At 41.3% G+C, this 16,410-nt stretch overlaps 1 non-coding gene across 1 annotated transcript; it reads right to left on the reverse strand.

Annotated features, from left to right (window-relative positions):
* Positions 1-8,455: 8,455 nt before the first annotated feature.
* LOC144820565 (U6 spliceosomal RNA) lies at positions 8,456-8,559 on the reverse strand. The gene has a single exon (XR_013607852.1). It is a non-coding gene; the product is annotated as a U6 spliceosomal RNA (small nuclear RNA).
* Positions 8,560-16,410: the final 7,851 nt, after the last annotated feature.

Below are 16,410 nucleotides of genomic sequence, written 5' to 3' on the forward strand. Positions count from 1 at the left end.
TCTTGCATGAGAAAGAAGACTGCTCAATAAATAACACCTTTTATGGAAAACGCCTGTCTCTCTATTATTCTGCACTCTGGTGAAACTAAGCATGCACGATTGACTGAGTGAAATAGCTGTCTATTGTTTTCACACGACTCTGGAGATATACTCCTTGTTCTGGAGGGAGCAAAGTTGTCATGTTTATGCAGTTGTCAGAAACTAATCCCTTCTGGTCTAATCAGGAAAGTTAACTCCTTCCTGTTTATTCGAGAACGTTTCTAGTGACCTCTGAGCTAGCTGGCATTCATAATTAAGTCTAACATATTTCCAGTAGAGACCTAGTCGACCTCAGTCCTACGTCTAAACTATTGTTTATGTTATTCCAATGCGCAGAGCCTATTGGGAATATAGGAACTACACTACAATCTCCCTAAGTGAGTGATGGATCCGAACGAACTTGACCATTGTCACATCCATGTGATTACATTTTGCCTTCTCTCACTTAATAGTAATCAATTTATCATGGAAAGTATTTGTTCCTGGCTCCCTTTTTCATCCTCCAAACATGTTGATTCCTCACCTTCCAATTCACCATGGTTAAATCAAGATACAGTCAAGTTTCTTGTTGGGGAGGCAGCTTTTATCAGACTTGACGAGAAAGCAATCGGAAATTACTACCATAACAACACTCTGCTTTAATCACTCTCCTTCTCACTCCCTCTAGCGGAAGCACTTTGAGGCAGAAATGGACATCTCTTCTGACTTACTTGGGGTGCATGGTTCTACAAGAGGTGGCTGCCATGCCACAGTTGCGATGTAGGATGACTTTGAAGACATCTTCCCCAGGCTTTCATTTGTTTTCGCTACTTTCTCAATAAAATCTGTGAAATTGTCATTTAATTCTATATTGTGGATCTCTTTTGGGAAGGCAGGAGATGCAGTGGATATTATAGCATTTTCCTCATTAGGTGCATTTCATTTTGTGGGTGCTAACAATGGAGCCTCTCCAACTTTGATTGCTCTAGGAATATGTAGTGGTATTGTAGAACTACAGAATGATTTACATAGCAAACAACTTTTAAAGTATGTTCAACTTATTTTCAAAGCAGAATGCTTGGGGGGGGCGTGGTTTGGCGCCCGACAGGAATGGCGGCGCTCGGGTGAAGCTCCGTGGAGACATCAGGCGGCTGCTCACTTCCCACGTTGCTACATCACCCATTTCAGGATGTGAAAGCGTTGGAACACTCTCTCCTTCCTCCAAGACATTTGCGGGCTCTTTGACGGTGGATATACATCCCCCTGAATGCCGTGAGTTTATCTCCATTGTCGCAGCATCGCAACCGCCACTTTGTTTTACTACAACCCGCGCTGACTGGCAAAACGTGCGATTTCACACTGGATCACTGTGGCATCCTTTGTTTTTCTTTTTTATTCCTAAAGTGTTTGGGGGCATAGTTTTGTCATTTCTTCTCCTGGAACATGCTATATGACCTCAGCATGTCTCCAGATATGGAATTGTACCTTGCATGAATGGCTTGGTAGAGGCGGCCATTTTAGGGGCTGTCTCTCCTCATTTCTTTTTTTTTCTTCCTTCATTGCGTACATTGTCCACAATATACCATGCCTCCCCACACAAGTTTTTTCTTCACACCCAGCTGTCTTCGCTGCATAACATGAGAGCGCTGCATTACTATTGACATACATTACTGCGGAGGGGTTTCTTCTAAGGAATTTTACACTGTGACTACTTCGAGCTGTCCCTCCTCCTCATTCGCAGTGCTTTTTGACTCTATACCACTTAGCTATTGTTACTATTCTTCTTTTTCCTGCTGCTTTTTATGGGCAGAATCAAACGTTCCCATCCCGCAAAGGCACCAGTACAACCTACTTATATAAAAAATTTGAAGATGTTTACTACATTTTTTAACTTTCAGGATTCCTTGTCGCTTGCTCCATTAAACACCATGGCGAATATGGATCCTACTACAACATCTTCAGGAAAATCTTTTTCCAAGCGTCTTAACCAAAATCCTCCATCTCCACCAAAAACAGTCTCATCTGTCTCAAATGAAGTACTATTGGAGGAGATTAGGGCACTACGCCCCTGCATGGAAGAAACTAACGCTAAGCTACGTCCTCACTGACACTTGGACACAACTTGAAAACAGGGTCACTGCTGTGGAACACTCTGTAACCTCCATCACTGATACTTGTGCTACATTCTCACCTCTCCCATCTCAAGTCTCTGTTCTCCAGCGCCAAGTCGAGGAACTTGAAAATTGTAATAGGCACAACAATCTCCGTATTTACCGCCTGGCGGAAGGACAGGAGGGGAATTACCCCCTTTCATTCTTCAAATCTTTTATCCTCAAGGTCCTTCACATGCCAGATGGCCCCATGCTCAATATTCAAAGAGCACACAGATTGGGTCGTCCTTCTTCACCTACTTCTCCGTCACAGAAACCCAGAGGTGTAATCCTTCATTTCTTGGAATACACAGACTTATTGAAAGTTTTGTCAGCGGCTAAAGCTTCCCAACGCTTCACATGGTCCGGTTCCACTCTATTTTTTGCACAGGATTAAGCCAAGGCCACTGCCGCTAAAAGGAAGGCTTTCCTCAACATGAGACCTGCTCTTCGTGCAATGGGCACTCAATACGGTCTCTTTCACCTTTGTCTTTTTAAGGTCATGTACAATAACAGAACAATGACCTACGAAGATCCGCTACGTCTCCAAAGTTTCATAATCTCTCACTCCACAGACGCCATGGACTCTTCCTCTTCCTCATTTAATGCTGGATGATTATCCAATTCTTTTTTTCTCCTTTTAATGTTCTCTCTCTTTTCACTGTTTTATTAAATGCGTTTTGTTTTATTCTTATGTACTGATGTACTCACTGTTGTTTTTATTGTTACAGTTTTTTCCCCGCAGTTTTTCCTTCTTCCTACAATGATGCCTCCTGGTTCTCTGTCTGCCTGATCCCGACTGCACCGTCCAACCTGTATGCTTCCTTCCCCCCCTTGTCTCTTTGAATTCCTCACTCCATAGGTATGTTTCTGTTTTATGTATTCCTTAATTGTTTCTTTTACATCTTTCTTCTAATATTTCTCTCTACATCTTCTTCTTTCTCCCCTTCTTGTTCCTTCTTCAACTCTTGTACTGGTTTTTCTCTTATCTTCTCTTTCCTCTTTTTTCCACAATGTTTTCTCCTTCCCTCTTTCTTCCTTTTCTTTTTTACCTGTCATTTTCTTCAGTACCTCCTTCATCGTATTTCTATTTCCAGTTTTCATTTTTCTTACCTGTTATTTAACTTACTTTTTTAAATTGTTATTACATTGTATGCTCTTTATTCAATAATGTTCCTTTCTCTTAGTTGCGTCACTACTTGGAATGTTAAAGGTTTAAATAACCCCATTAAAATACAACAAGTATTATCCCACCTGGCTAAATTACATTCTGACATTGCCATGCTGCAAGAAACCCACTTCTCAGATGTTGAGGCCTCTAAATTAAAGCGACTATGGGTTGGTAACGTTATCTCCTCCCCAGCTTTAGGGAAAAAAAATGGTGTTGTGGTCTTGATTCATAAAAAGTTTAATGTTTCTATTGATCATCAGGAAATTGATTCTGAGGGTCGCTGGGTGATTATCAAACTGTTAATTGATAATGTACCTTTAGTTATTTTTAATGTTTATGCTCCTGTCTCTGTTGATAACAAATTTTGGGTACATATTTCTGACAAATTACTTTCTTACGATGCCGATTACATTATTTTTGGTGGTGACTGTATTCAAATTCATGATCCCATTCTAGATAGACATTCCCCAGTTAAATTTATCAATTCCAAAATCCATACCCAATTTACTTCAACCATTAGGCGTAAATCCCTAATTGATATCTGGAGACTTTGCCATTCAGACCTTCGAGAATATAGTTATTTTTCTCCTAATCATAAGAATCAATCTCGCATTGATTACCTCTTTTTTAGTAAGTCCCTGGCTCAATGTGCTTTTAATTCAGAGATAGGCTCCATCTTAATTTCAGATCATGCCCCGGTTAATGCTGATTTTGATTTAATTCCTTTTTCCCCCGCCTCCGGTAGATGGCGTTTTAACAATTCCCTTCTTGTGGATACTAATTTCTCTGGCTAATTCAGTTCCTTTGCTAAAGACTTTTTTGTTACTAATAACAACTCTGATGCCTTTCCAGCTATGATTTGGGATTCTTTTAAGGCGACTGCTAGAGGTTTCATAATTAATTACGTCTCTCAGAAAAAAAAGACTTTTGAGAAACAATCTGCTAATCTTCTTACCAAAATTAAACGACTAGAATATTCCTATTATCAATCACTCACTGGCTCCTCTTTAAAGGATTTAATTTCTGCTAATGTCTCCTTTAATATATTATCTACTGATGCCGCTGCCTCTTATCTTTTAAAATGTAACACACGATACTATGGAGGTCAAAACAGAATGGGGAAGCTTTTAGCTAATTACTTGAAAACTCGCCAGGACAGAACCAGGATTGCTTCTATCACAGACTCCACGGGTAAATCTCTCTTTAAAGATGTAGACATCTTGCAAGAATTTGTCACCTTTTAAAAAAAACTTTATACCCCAGAGACCCGACCCCTCCTATCCGATTTCTCCGATTACTTTCAGTCCCTTACTTCTCCTTCCTCTTCCCACATTAACTTTGATTCGCTTGCGTCAGACATAACGTTACGGGAAATTACTCATGCAGTTTCGGTCTTACGACGAGGTAAGGCTCCAGGCCCTGACGGTTTTACCATTGAATTTTATGATCATTTTTCGAAACTTCTTCTCCCACATCTTCTCCTCCTATTTAATTCCTTTATTGCGAACAGCTCTTTCCAAGGTACTTTTCAAGAAGCTATGATTTGTTTAATCCCTAAGGAAAGTAAGGATCCCTCACTCTTTAAAAATTACCGCCCCATCTCCCTTGTAAATACAGATTATAAGATTTTTGCAAAATTACTAGCTCTGCGTATCGATCCCATCCTACCTGAACTCATTGGACCGGAACAGTCTGGTTTCGTCAAAGGTCGTTTATCCTCCGATAATTCCAGAGTTTTCTTTAATGTACTTAGCAAAGCTTCTTCTGCACACTATCCACTTGCTGCTATAACTTTGGATGCAGAAAAAGCGTTCAATAGAATTAGTTGGGATTTTATGTTTCATGCTCTTAAATGGATTGGCTTTCCTTCTAAATTGATTTCCCTTATTTCCCTATTGTATTCGGACCCTAGAGCTTCTATCTTTGCAAATGGCAAAATCTCGGATTATTTTTCCCTTTCTAGAGGCGTTCGTCAAGGTTATCCCCTATCCCCTTTATTGTTTATTGTGGCATTAGAACCCTCTTGACTAAAGTTAGGCAAGATATTCAAATTATCGGTTACAATCCTGGCCCCTGCCAAGGTAAATTGTCTGTTCATGCTGACGATATCCTTCTATATTGTTCTAATCCCGATACTTCTCTTCCCTCTTTTCTTCATCAAGTCGACAGCTTCTCAAAGGTCTCAGGTTATCGCCTTAACCGAGATAAATGTGAAGTCTTGCCTCTTAATATCTTATGTCTTCGTCATTATTTTGACCACTCAGGTTTCTCTTGGCAACCAACTAAAGTTAAGTACTTAGGTTTATGGTTCTCCTCCTCTATTTCTGATACTTTAAAATTTAACTTCGATTATATCACCAAAAAATTAACTGATTCAATTACCAGATGGCATCCTCTCTTTCTTTCGTAGACTGGATTACATAAAAATTATGCTAGCGGCTATAATCTTATATTCCCTTTCCATGATACCCATTCACATACCGAAATATTATTTTAAGAAATTAGATTCAATCTTACTGAAATTTCTCTGGAAGAACAAACCCCCACGGATCGCCTTATATCTTAAACAAAATAAATCTAATGGAGGACTTAAGTTCCCTGACTTAAAGTCTTATCACTATGCTTTTTCTCTAAAACAAGAGTCTCGATGGTTATCTACTGACTCCCCCACTCACCCTCCGGTTTGGTTATCGATTGAAAAATCCCTTACTTCACCATTTGAATTTATTTCTTGAAACACTTATGTATACTGCAAATGCTTCTTTTCTCCACTCTCCTATTGTAACACATACACGACATCTTTTATCTCCCCTTTTGTCTTCCTCTTACCCTTCTCTTACTTCCTTATCACAACAACCTATTTGGCATAATAAACTTCTTCGTATCAACAATTGCTCCTTCTTCTGGAAATCTTGGAGATCCAAAGGTTTACTGGGGATTTCTCAACTCGTGTCTAAAAATGTGACCTTAACCTTTTCTGATCTTCAATCTCAATTCCTCCTTCCTATTTCCTTTAAGAAACAACATGATTGTCTACTTCCCGCTCTTCAATAATATCTTCACACACTCCCTACATCTCCTGATCTTCCTGCTTCATGCTCCACTCTTTTTCCACTTTTAGGAACTTCTCCTCCCGCTTCTCGTATATACACTAGTCTTTTAACTCCTTTGGAACGGCTTAAAACCAAAACTGAATTGGCCTGGGAACAGGATTTGTCAACATCCTGGTCCGTCTCTTTGTGGGACAAAATCTGGTTAAAGATTCTTAAGACGTCAAGAGCTGCTAACACCACCCAAACCCTTTACTTTATTTATCAGCGTTTATTATTTTCTCCTGCAAAATTGGCTTCTTTTTCCCCTGACCTCTCTCCTAAATGTTGGTCTTGCCCTTGTCCGACTGCTGATTTGCATCACATGTTGTTTTGCTGCCCTCATATACATGCCTTCTGGCAGGCTGTTTGGCCCCGTATCAACGTTATTTTTAACTCTAGGATCCCCTTTTCCTACTGTACTCTCTTCTTAGGCTCCCTCTCCCCGTCTCTCCCCCATCATCCTTCTCATTTTGAAAAACTCGACCTACTAATAGCTGTAGCTTTCCATTTGATAACATCCAACTGGAAAGATTCCACAAAAGTTACGTACTCCGCTTGGTGGAATGCAATCTGTTTTCACCATAGAGTTGATACTAACTATGTTACTCCTATTTCCCTTGCAATCAAACGGGACCTATTATGGCTCCAACTTACTACATATTTATCCACTTTATCCTCCCCAAGTTCATCTATTGGTTCTATACCAAATAAGTCAGATGAGGTTTGTAAACCGCCTTGATTTTTTCTAGTTGTCTTTTCTCTTTCATTATTGTTCTTAATATTTTTCTATATTCATTTAGCAGTTTACTAATGTTTAACGCTATAACGTCCTTTATTAAGCATACAGTGTTTCATTCAGTTTGCCATTATTTAACAATGTTTCACTTTGTCTGTTGATAGAATTTATTGTTGTGTTTTGTTTTATTTTTCCCTTTGATCCCCCTTTCTCTCCTTTCCCTGGTTCAGTTATGATTATATATCACTGTTTATTGAACCAGTTTCATGCGCATCTTTGTAATGTACCTCATTTTCAGATACTTTTATATTGCTTTGATGCACTGTTATTTTATTTCCTTTATGCTTGGTTTCAATAAACTCGATCTTAAAAAAAAAAAAAAGCAGAATGCTTGAACCATAAACCAAAGGGAAGAACAGGAAAGGACACCCTTTCCCTACAGATACCATTGTGGCAGAGATATACCTATCACACTCCCTCACATTATCACCTGGGTCGGGAATCTGGCATTTTAGATTGTATGAATGCAGGAGGAGGTCCAGCATCCGGAGGAACCATGGACTCCATATTTTCCACTGGCTTTTCAACTCCTGTATGCCACCCTTAGTAACAACTATTCTACTAGTAGCTTTTGTTAGGCACCCCAATGGTAGATGTCTCATCTTTACCATTTCATAAGCTAACCAGTATATATATTATTAATATTCTGAGCATTCTCTTCACATTCCTAGGTGTTTCTTTTCCCTATGATACCTGTGAGATGTCTAAGTACTTACCTCTGCCTTTCTCCTGGGAATCCTAGATTGTCACGTTATGTTCATTTCTGTGGTTCAGTGGCAGACTCCTTACCCACCATGAGCCAAATGAGGCAACAGTCAAAATCAAGCACCTACATCATTGCTTGTCTTCTGAAATATGTTGGTCCTTTCGCCTTCTTGCTGTGCCAGAGTTGGGCCCTGCTGTTATAATGGACCTATGATGAGTTATTCCACAGCATTTTGGAGACTTGCTGTAGCTTGTCACAGTGCAGCTGTTATTAGTTTGCCCATTCTTCTGCTGTAGGCCACCATCCACAGAGCCTCCAAGCATCCACCAGCCTCAATTAACTACAGTAGCCATCAGCAATGGGACTCATGTTGTCCAGTAATTCTTAGCAGATATTTGTATGTATGGATGTATGCGTGTATGTATATATGTGGTATTTATATAGAGGAATCCTACCTAAAAGGCTGAGGAGCAGTGTACAAGGTCCAAGGCAAGAACAGCCAATGTGTGATTGGAGGGGTAGCAGAGTATGTAATGTATCATGAACTTGTGTTTCATCATTGTGCAGAGGCCATGCTAAACTTCTCTGTGTTGTTCCAATTTTTTTAATATATGCTGGAAAAGCGAATGCAGTGTCAGTTAGCTGAGATTCAGCACGTATGAAATTTAGACAGGTCTTGTAGGAAATGAGCATATTTTGCTTTAAGTCCCTCTCAGATTTTTGTCCCATCTGTTTTGCTGGCTTTAGAACTCTGTGCACTATATTCAGGTGAACCAGTAGTAAAGTGCCTATTCTCCCCCTTTAAACATGATCAAATTGACTTGCTCTTAATTGGTATATTTAACTTATCTATAAGATGGTGGTATGCGGTACAAAATGCACCCAGGGTCTTTAAGTTAAATGCCACTAGTGGACTGCAGAACCTATTCTACCATCCATTATATTGACAATGCAAGCTTGGCTTCAAGCCTACCACTGTAACCTGACTGTGACCATGTACTGCATCAAAATAAACCCTTTGACAGGTAAATACCTTCAGTTTAAATATTAATAAGTCACTCCTGTATAGACCTTGTAGACCACAAGGTAGAGTTTATGATATTTAAAAGTAGAACGTGTAAAAATTTTAAGTTAGCATTTCTTTTCAGTGACTAGCACCCACATGCTATTTTAGCTCTAGGAAGGCTGGCTGGCCCATAAAGAAAAACTGGAAAGCAATATTAAATAGTAATTGTACTATCTAAGTGTAGGGGCCAGAAAGAGAGATAATTAAACGACTATTTGTAAACTTTCTTAAAGGCTCAACCAATGGTGAAGTAAGATTTTTAGTAAATATTAAGGAAAAGTCACCAATCCCAATTTATAATCTAATTTTGCACATGTCTCAAACTGTTTTTGCTACTACCAGCTATATAAATACATTCCCAACGCTTTGAATCGTTGGACGAGATAACATTTCTAAGCAGGCCTATTCAATTGTTCATAATTGGTTAATTCATCCCTTTAGTGTAGTTGCAGGAACAACCAAGTACAGACAAAGGAGTGAAGGCTGGTGCGTCAGAATAGCTAGGACGAATATTAAAGCTAATCAGAGAATTTCTAGGACTAGGGGCTTTCTGGTGTTGGCTATCAATTCATCGGGTGTTTTGGCATGAAGGATGGTATCAGCTGTACTGAAACAAAGAGATGCAAATGACCAATTAAATGCCATTGGTTAATTGATTAATTGCAGCTTGTAGGGAAGAGTTAAATCCCCTATTAATTCCGTTGCTAAAACTCTAAGGACCCTCACCTGTACTTTGATGTTTCAGTCAAACTGGCACTTCAGGAGAGTAGTTCATGGTGGATTTCAACTGCTTATTGGATATGGGGACAGCCACTTCTAATTCTAGACACTTTGATAATACACAGAGCGGTGGAAAGGGTTTTATAAATGATTGGGATTACAAAACCCGTGTTTGTCAAGGTTGACTCATAAAAAGTGAATCCCCATTCTGTGAGTTCTGATTTAAAAAATATATATATTTATTGAATCTGTTCACTAAACATGGCGCACACACCTATTGCAATAAGTATAAATTACAGGGCACATCTTCTGAACAGAGGTGTCCATGCGGCAGGGGGAGCAGTGACATTTGTCATAAATTCACATGCAGGATCCACCTTCAAAATGTTTTACTGACGGGTGGAGGTTGATGCTGTATTTTTCAAAATTGGAACATGGGTGAAGTTTGATGCTGTATTTCCAAATACTGGAAATGTATTTACATATATAGAGTGCTGCTATCTTTCACTTTCACTTTGTGTACCTCACATGGAAGGAACCCTTGCCAATAATGTAATCTGGAGAAGAATGCTAAGTACCTGTCCGGGAGTGATGGCTAATATAACTGCATAGGCAGGATACTTTGCCATATGTAGACCTGATTAAGCTAGATCTGAACCTATTATTTATGAGGTAGAAGTAGAGCTAAGGAGACTCTGAGGTTCTGAGTAAATTTTGACAAGATCCCTATTGTATTGACAGGAGGCCCTCAGTTACCTGATGCACAGGATGCTACTCCTCCCAAATATCTCATGGAAATTATTTTCAGAGACCTTTGTAATTATTTTGTGTTGAATTATGAGGTAGCAAAGACAGTAGTTCTGGTTTTGACATGTTGACAATGCAAATAGTAGTTGCCCATGTATGTTTATATGCGTTAGCACATTAAAGCCAGATCTTTTTGCTTTTTCCAATGGTTGTTTGCTGGAGTAACTTAAGTAGGCCAAGTTTGGCTTTCGGGTTAAATAGACGGTATAAGACAAGAGTAGATGCAAATGACATTGGATTGCTCGAACAGCTTCTCCTGACGTGGCGCCTGGCTCGGATTATTATGGTGAAACCCTATATGAATAATGAATTCAGCTGTCAGTCACTGACAGGCAAATTGCACCTCTTTTCTCTACTAAACGGCAAACAAAATAGCAATGCACATTCTTTTAACCACGTACGCTTTATGACCCTGACGACGCTAATGGAAGAACATCTACGTCTGTAAATGTATTTTCTTTAACCCAGCTCACATCCTTGTTTTAGTGGGCTGATTACAGTAGCTTCATGGACGTGTCTGTGAGTCTTGGGGTGAGATTATCTGCCAACTTCACTAATCACTATAGCAACAGAATAACACGAAGCACTCTCGAAAGGAAATCAGTGGAATGAATAATGCTCACACAAACATCACTGAGCAGATTTGTTCATGTATATTTTTCTCACTTTTTAAGAGTGAGTAAAGAGGAGGGCATTTAAGTGTGTGAGATGTGATAAGGTATGGGAGTGCATTGTTGGAGAAATGTAAATCGTATTAGGGAAACGTGAAAGCCGTAGCTGAAATATATGAGTGCGAGGCTGTGTCTATAAATATATATTCTTCAATTGAGTAATGTGTTGGTACACTTATGCCGTATATATTGCTGATGTGCGCCTTCTCTTTCATTACCCCCTATAGCAGTACAAATGTTCAATTATTTCTGAAATCAGTGCAACGAGTGGGGGTAGAAAATAAAATATGAAACCACGAAACGTACATCCCAGCATAGGCAAAGGCAGTGCCACGAAGTTAATTTAATTAATGATTTATTTATTGGTTTTAAGGCTACACAAATTAAATTTAGTCCCTAATCGGTATCACCATAGTCCACAGAGGCCGTTGTGGAATGAATTGTAAAGACTGCTCAGTGAGTACATTCATTTTTTTCATTTAGGGCCTGCCGAACAAGGCTATTGTGTGGCTGCAACATAGCCGATGCCTCAAATCGCAGGCTTTTTCTGCCACAACATGTGTGTCACAATGTACTTTTGGGGTTGGAAATATCTTTCTGTCTAACAACACTTTGTGAGCAAATTGGCAAGGATATGGGGAGTGGAATGGAAATACTCAGCTCCTTTGTGAGTGGGATTCAAGCTAGCCTTGCTGATGATGGCTGATTAGCCAGAAACCGGTCCCAGGATGCTTGTTTCCGGTCCAGGGAAGACATGGCTTGGCAGCTTGGGCTGGACTGTTCCCATGAGGCTCAGGGTGAGACTGATTTGCATATGGCCATGTCTGAACTGGGGTGGCGGAGTGAGCTAAAGAATGATGATGGATTAAACCCAGATCAGTTGACTGGGGGTGAGTGCTTGCAACGTTCAACACTCCGTCCATCATCCACTCTGGTTTTGCTTTGTTCGCCATAAGTTGGCAGGGTATGCCCAGACTTGGGTCCCTTGCTCACTTTGCCACTGGATTCAAGCTAGCATGGCTGATGACGGCTGATTAGCCAGAAACTGGTCCCATGATGCTTATTTCCGGTCCAGGGAAGACATGGCTTGGCAGTTAGGGCTGGACTGTTCCCATAAGGCACAGGGTCAGACTGATTTGCATATGGCCATGTCTGAACTGGGGTGGGGGAGTGAGCTAAAGGATGATGATGGATTAAACCCAGATCAGTTGACTGGGGGTGAGTGCTTGCAATGTTCAACATTCCGTCCATCATCCCCTTTGGTTTTGCTTTGTTCGCCCTAAGTTGGCAGGGTATGCCCAGACGTGGGTCCCATGCTCACTTTGCCACTGGATTCAAGCTAGCCTGGCTGATGACAGCTGATTAGCCAGAAACCGGTTCCAGGATGCTTGTTTCTGGTCCAGGGAAGACATGGCTTGGTGGTTCGGGCTGGACTGTTCCCATGAGGCACAGGGTCAGACTGATTTGCATATGGCCATGTCTGAACTGGGGTGGCGGAGTGAGCTAAAGAATGATGATGGATTAAACCCAGATCAGTTGACTGGGGGTGAGTGCTTGCAATGTTCAACACTCCGTCCATCATCCCCTTTGGTTTTGATGGGGATTCGGTGTGTCAATGATTTACGACTGAACATTTTTGGCTGCTTATTGTTCCGTTACTGAGACCTGAATGCGGATGGTTGCACATTCACAAAGTGGGAGTTGTTCATAAAAGACAGCTTCCACCTATGGGCAGGGATGGATGTCTATGTCCCTGGCAGGCCTCCTCACCTAAATTTGCAATCATTTGCAACATCATAAACAGGCTCCTTTGTCATTAAAATGAAAGATGCAGGTGTGTTTTTACTGCCTGTGCATATGCAATTCAGGCTGCGACGGATAAGTAAATCAGTCACAGGGCAAAATGAAGGTGAGGTTCCAAGGCAATCTGTGTTAGAAAACTAGTTTGTGACCTGACCTCACTTCAGTTAATCTGGCTCCAAATTTCTTTTTTTTAAAATGGATCTATAGTGCTACCTATCCTACTGGAATGTGAGTGCTTCACATCAAATATTATTTCAAATGAGGAAGTAGAACAGCTGCAGCTGAAAACAGGAAAGAAACAATACAAGAGAGAATGCTTGGAGGGATATAAGGGAGAATGTTTAAATGTGAGTGAGTGTGTGGGTGGGTGAGAATATGATAGTATGTGTGAGCCAGTCACGCAGTGACAAAGGGAATCCTACGACAATAATAGTGAATAGCTGGTCAATGTGTGTGCATACCTTTAAGTTATATAAATCAGGACATTTACCCTGTAAATAAGAAGCATTGGCATAGTAAATAAGTCTCGCTTTTGGGACCTTATAAGTGTTTAGCAATGCAGTATATTCTCCTGGGTGCAGCGCTGCCAGAGATTGAAGAGCTATACAATTACTACACACTGGGTCATGCAGTCTGATACAGGAATACATGCTTGCCTCATGATACATTTATGGAGACATTGTAAGGCTTTTTAATGGACAGACAGAAAGACAAGCGCCATGATGCAAGTCAACAGCACTGTAATATTCTGTGTGCCACTGCATCACTAGGGTATTGAACAGTCTATGTAAAAAAGCAGTGATGTACTTTCCAATGGCGGAGACGTCACATCCCTCCTCCCCAGGCCTCCTTTCACCTGGTGTCCTTCGCCAAAGTTTTCCATTCAAAACACAGCTCACACGATCCGTTTACTAGCAAGTCCCCTCTGTGCCAGAACCCCCTGGATATAGGAGCACTGGATAAAGCAACAATAATGAATGCAGCTTCCGTTTGTCAGGTTGAGGGGAAACACTGGCATTGGCATCATTTATTCTCCATGCACCTAAAAACAAAACAATTACCCTGGCCTTGTGTACTGTAACTGGCGTGTTTATGAAGCGATTAAATACCTTTGGTTCAGTCGAGTTCGAGCTCTATAAAAATACCCCCAAAAATGAATCTGACATTGTATAATGTAACTAGGGCTCATGTAAAACTCTCTAGCACCCTCGGGTCGCTCTATTTCATATTATAAAATAAACAAGCGAATGCCATGTGTGTTTCCAAACTAAAAATGCCATCATCTAAGCAAATTTCTTTGGCTAAAGCCAAAAAATATTAATTCAGAAAACACGAGCTGAGGCAATCAAACGTGGAGTGTATTTATAAACTAACAATGCTAACATCTGAGCGTGAATGGCATGTGTGTTTATAAGCTTGAAATGCTGCTATTTGATCATGTTTTTGGGAGACAAAAAAGTACATGCAGAAAACATGAACTAAGGAAACCCTCCGCATGCTTCGCAGGATCTTCAAGTGGAACCCCACCGAAACTAGAAGGACGGTAACCCAGGCCCTCGTCAGCAACAGACTGGACTACGGCAACGCACTCTACGCTGGAGCCCCGGCTAAACTCCTGAAATGACTCCAACACATCCAGAACTCCTCAGCATGCCTGATCCTCGACATCTTCCGCCGCAGCCACATCACACCCCACCTGAAAGATCTGCACTGGCTCCCCATCAACAAGAGGATAACCTTCAAGCTTCTCACCCTCACACATAAGGCACTCCACAACACCGGACCAGCGTACCTAAACAGACGACTCAGCCTCTCCACCCCTGCCCGCCGCTCCGCTCTGCAGACCACGCCCTCGCCACCACCCCCGGAATCCAAAGAATGACCGCTGGCAGCAGATCATTCTCCCACCTCGCCGCCAAGACGTGGAACACCCTCCCCATCCGCCTATGGCAGACCGAAGACCTTCTAACCTTCACGAGACTCCTCAAGACCTGGCTCTTCGAACAGTAGCAGCACCCTTCCCCCCCAGCGCCTTGAGACCCTCAGGGTATGTAGTGCGCTTTACAAATGCTATGATTGATTGATTGATTGAATGTTGTGTCAGTATATAAACTTAAAAATGACTACAACTAGGGCCTGGCTTGGACGGCAGGGTCAAGGGCAGCTTGATCTTGTCGCTCCTGCTGCTGCCTGGTGCTAACAGCAGTTTATGAGGTCTACAAAACATCCTATAACGCACAAAAGAAGAAGCTGCTTTGGGAAACTCCAGCGCTCCCTAAGATCCTACTTGCTGCCAGGTTTGAGGAGTTTACCTGCATTTTGTATCCTTGATCCACCGTGTCTCCAATGTGGCTTTGCGCATCTTACCAAAATGGCAGATGGACCTAATGGGTGTCAGACGAGGACACGCTATGCTCCATAGACTAGTAAGCCTTTTCTACCTATGGCAATCCCACTCTCACCATAATTGCTGCTGAGTCTGAGCTGCAACGGACATATGAGGCATTTTTGGGGACTTTTGATGCTTAATACCAGCCTAATATCAGCTATATACCCCCTTTCATTTTGCCTAATTCAAAGATGGCGCCTCACCACAAAGCTTTCCTAGTGCCATTGACTTCAATCACTTGTGACTTTTGTTTAGGGAGACTCTCCTACTAGGGGTTTATAAAAGTGCATTATACTACTCCTGGTCACACTAAGCTATCTTTCTGGCTCTTACACCTTATTTGTGCCCGTCCTGGTGCTGTCAAAAAAAGCAATATCGTGCTTGTGCTGTGCTGTCGCTAACTGTGATCAATGTGACCTGTGCTTCATTTATGCTTCATCCTCACTGGTAATTTGTGCTTGTGAGAGCTTGTGCAAGCTAGTGGAGCTCTTGTGTGATATGCAGGTCCTCCCAGTCTTCTCCCTGGACCTCTATGATACCTGCTTCCTCGACAGTCTGATCCTATTTCTACTCTTTTGAGTGTCTGAGATACTGCACCTACCTCCTTCATCCTCAGCTCACTATGACTATCTCCTCAACCTACAACCAGACCCATGCGGTACCTAAATCGCATATGTCAACATCTTGCGCAGTTATGGGTGTTGTTACCTCACATTGAGCTCAGCCGGTGTGGCAGTTTGGTGTACTCCCCCAACTGTCTTTCCTCAGAAAGAAACACAGCAGAAAAATAATTCAAAGGACATATTCTCAAGGACTTATCGCTGATTTATCAACACTTTAGCGCCACAAAAGTAGCAGTAGATTTATTGCCCAATTCTCAAGCTGGTGCAAACTGCTGATATCGCCAGTTTTCCAGCGATATCTGCCGCAAAAAACATTGCCACGGATGAGAGCGACAACTAACGCTAATGAGATGCAGAATAGGCGTACCTGTGCAAAAACACACAAAATAACAACTTCT

The sequence above is a fragment of the Lissotriton helveticus genome, chromosome 2_1 (assembly GCF_964261635.1).
Source record: "Lissotriton helveticus chromosome 2_1, aLisHel1.1, whole genome shotgun sequence".
In the NCBI taxonomy this organism is placed as follows: Eukaryota; Metazoa; Chordata; class Amphibia; order Caudata; family Salamandridae; genus Lissotriton; species Lissotriton helveticus.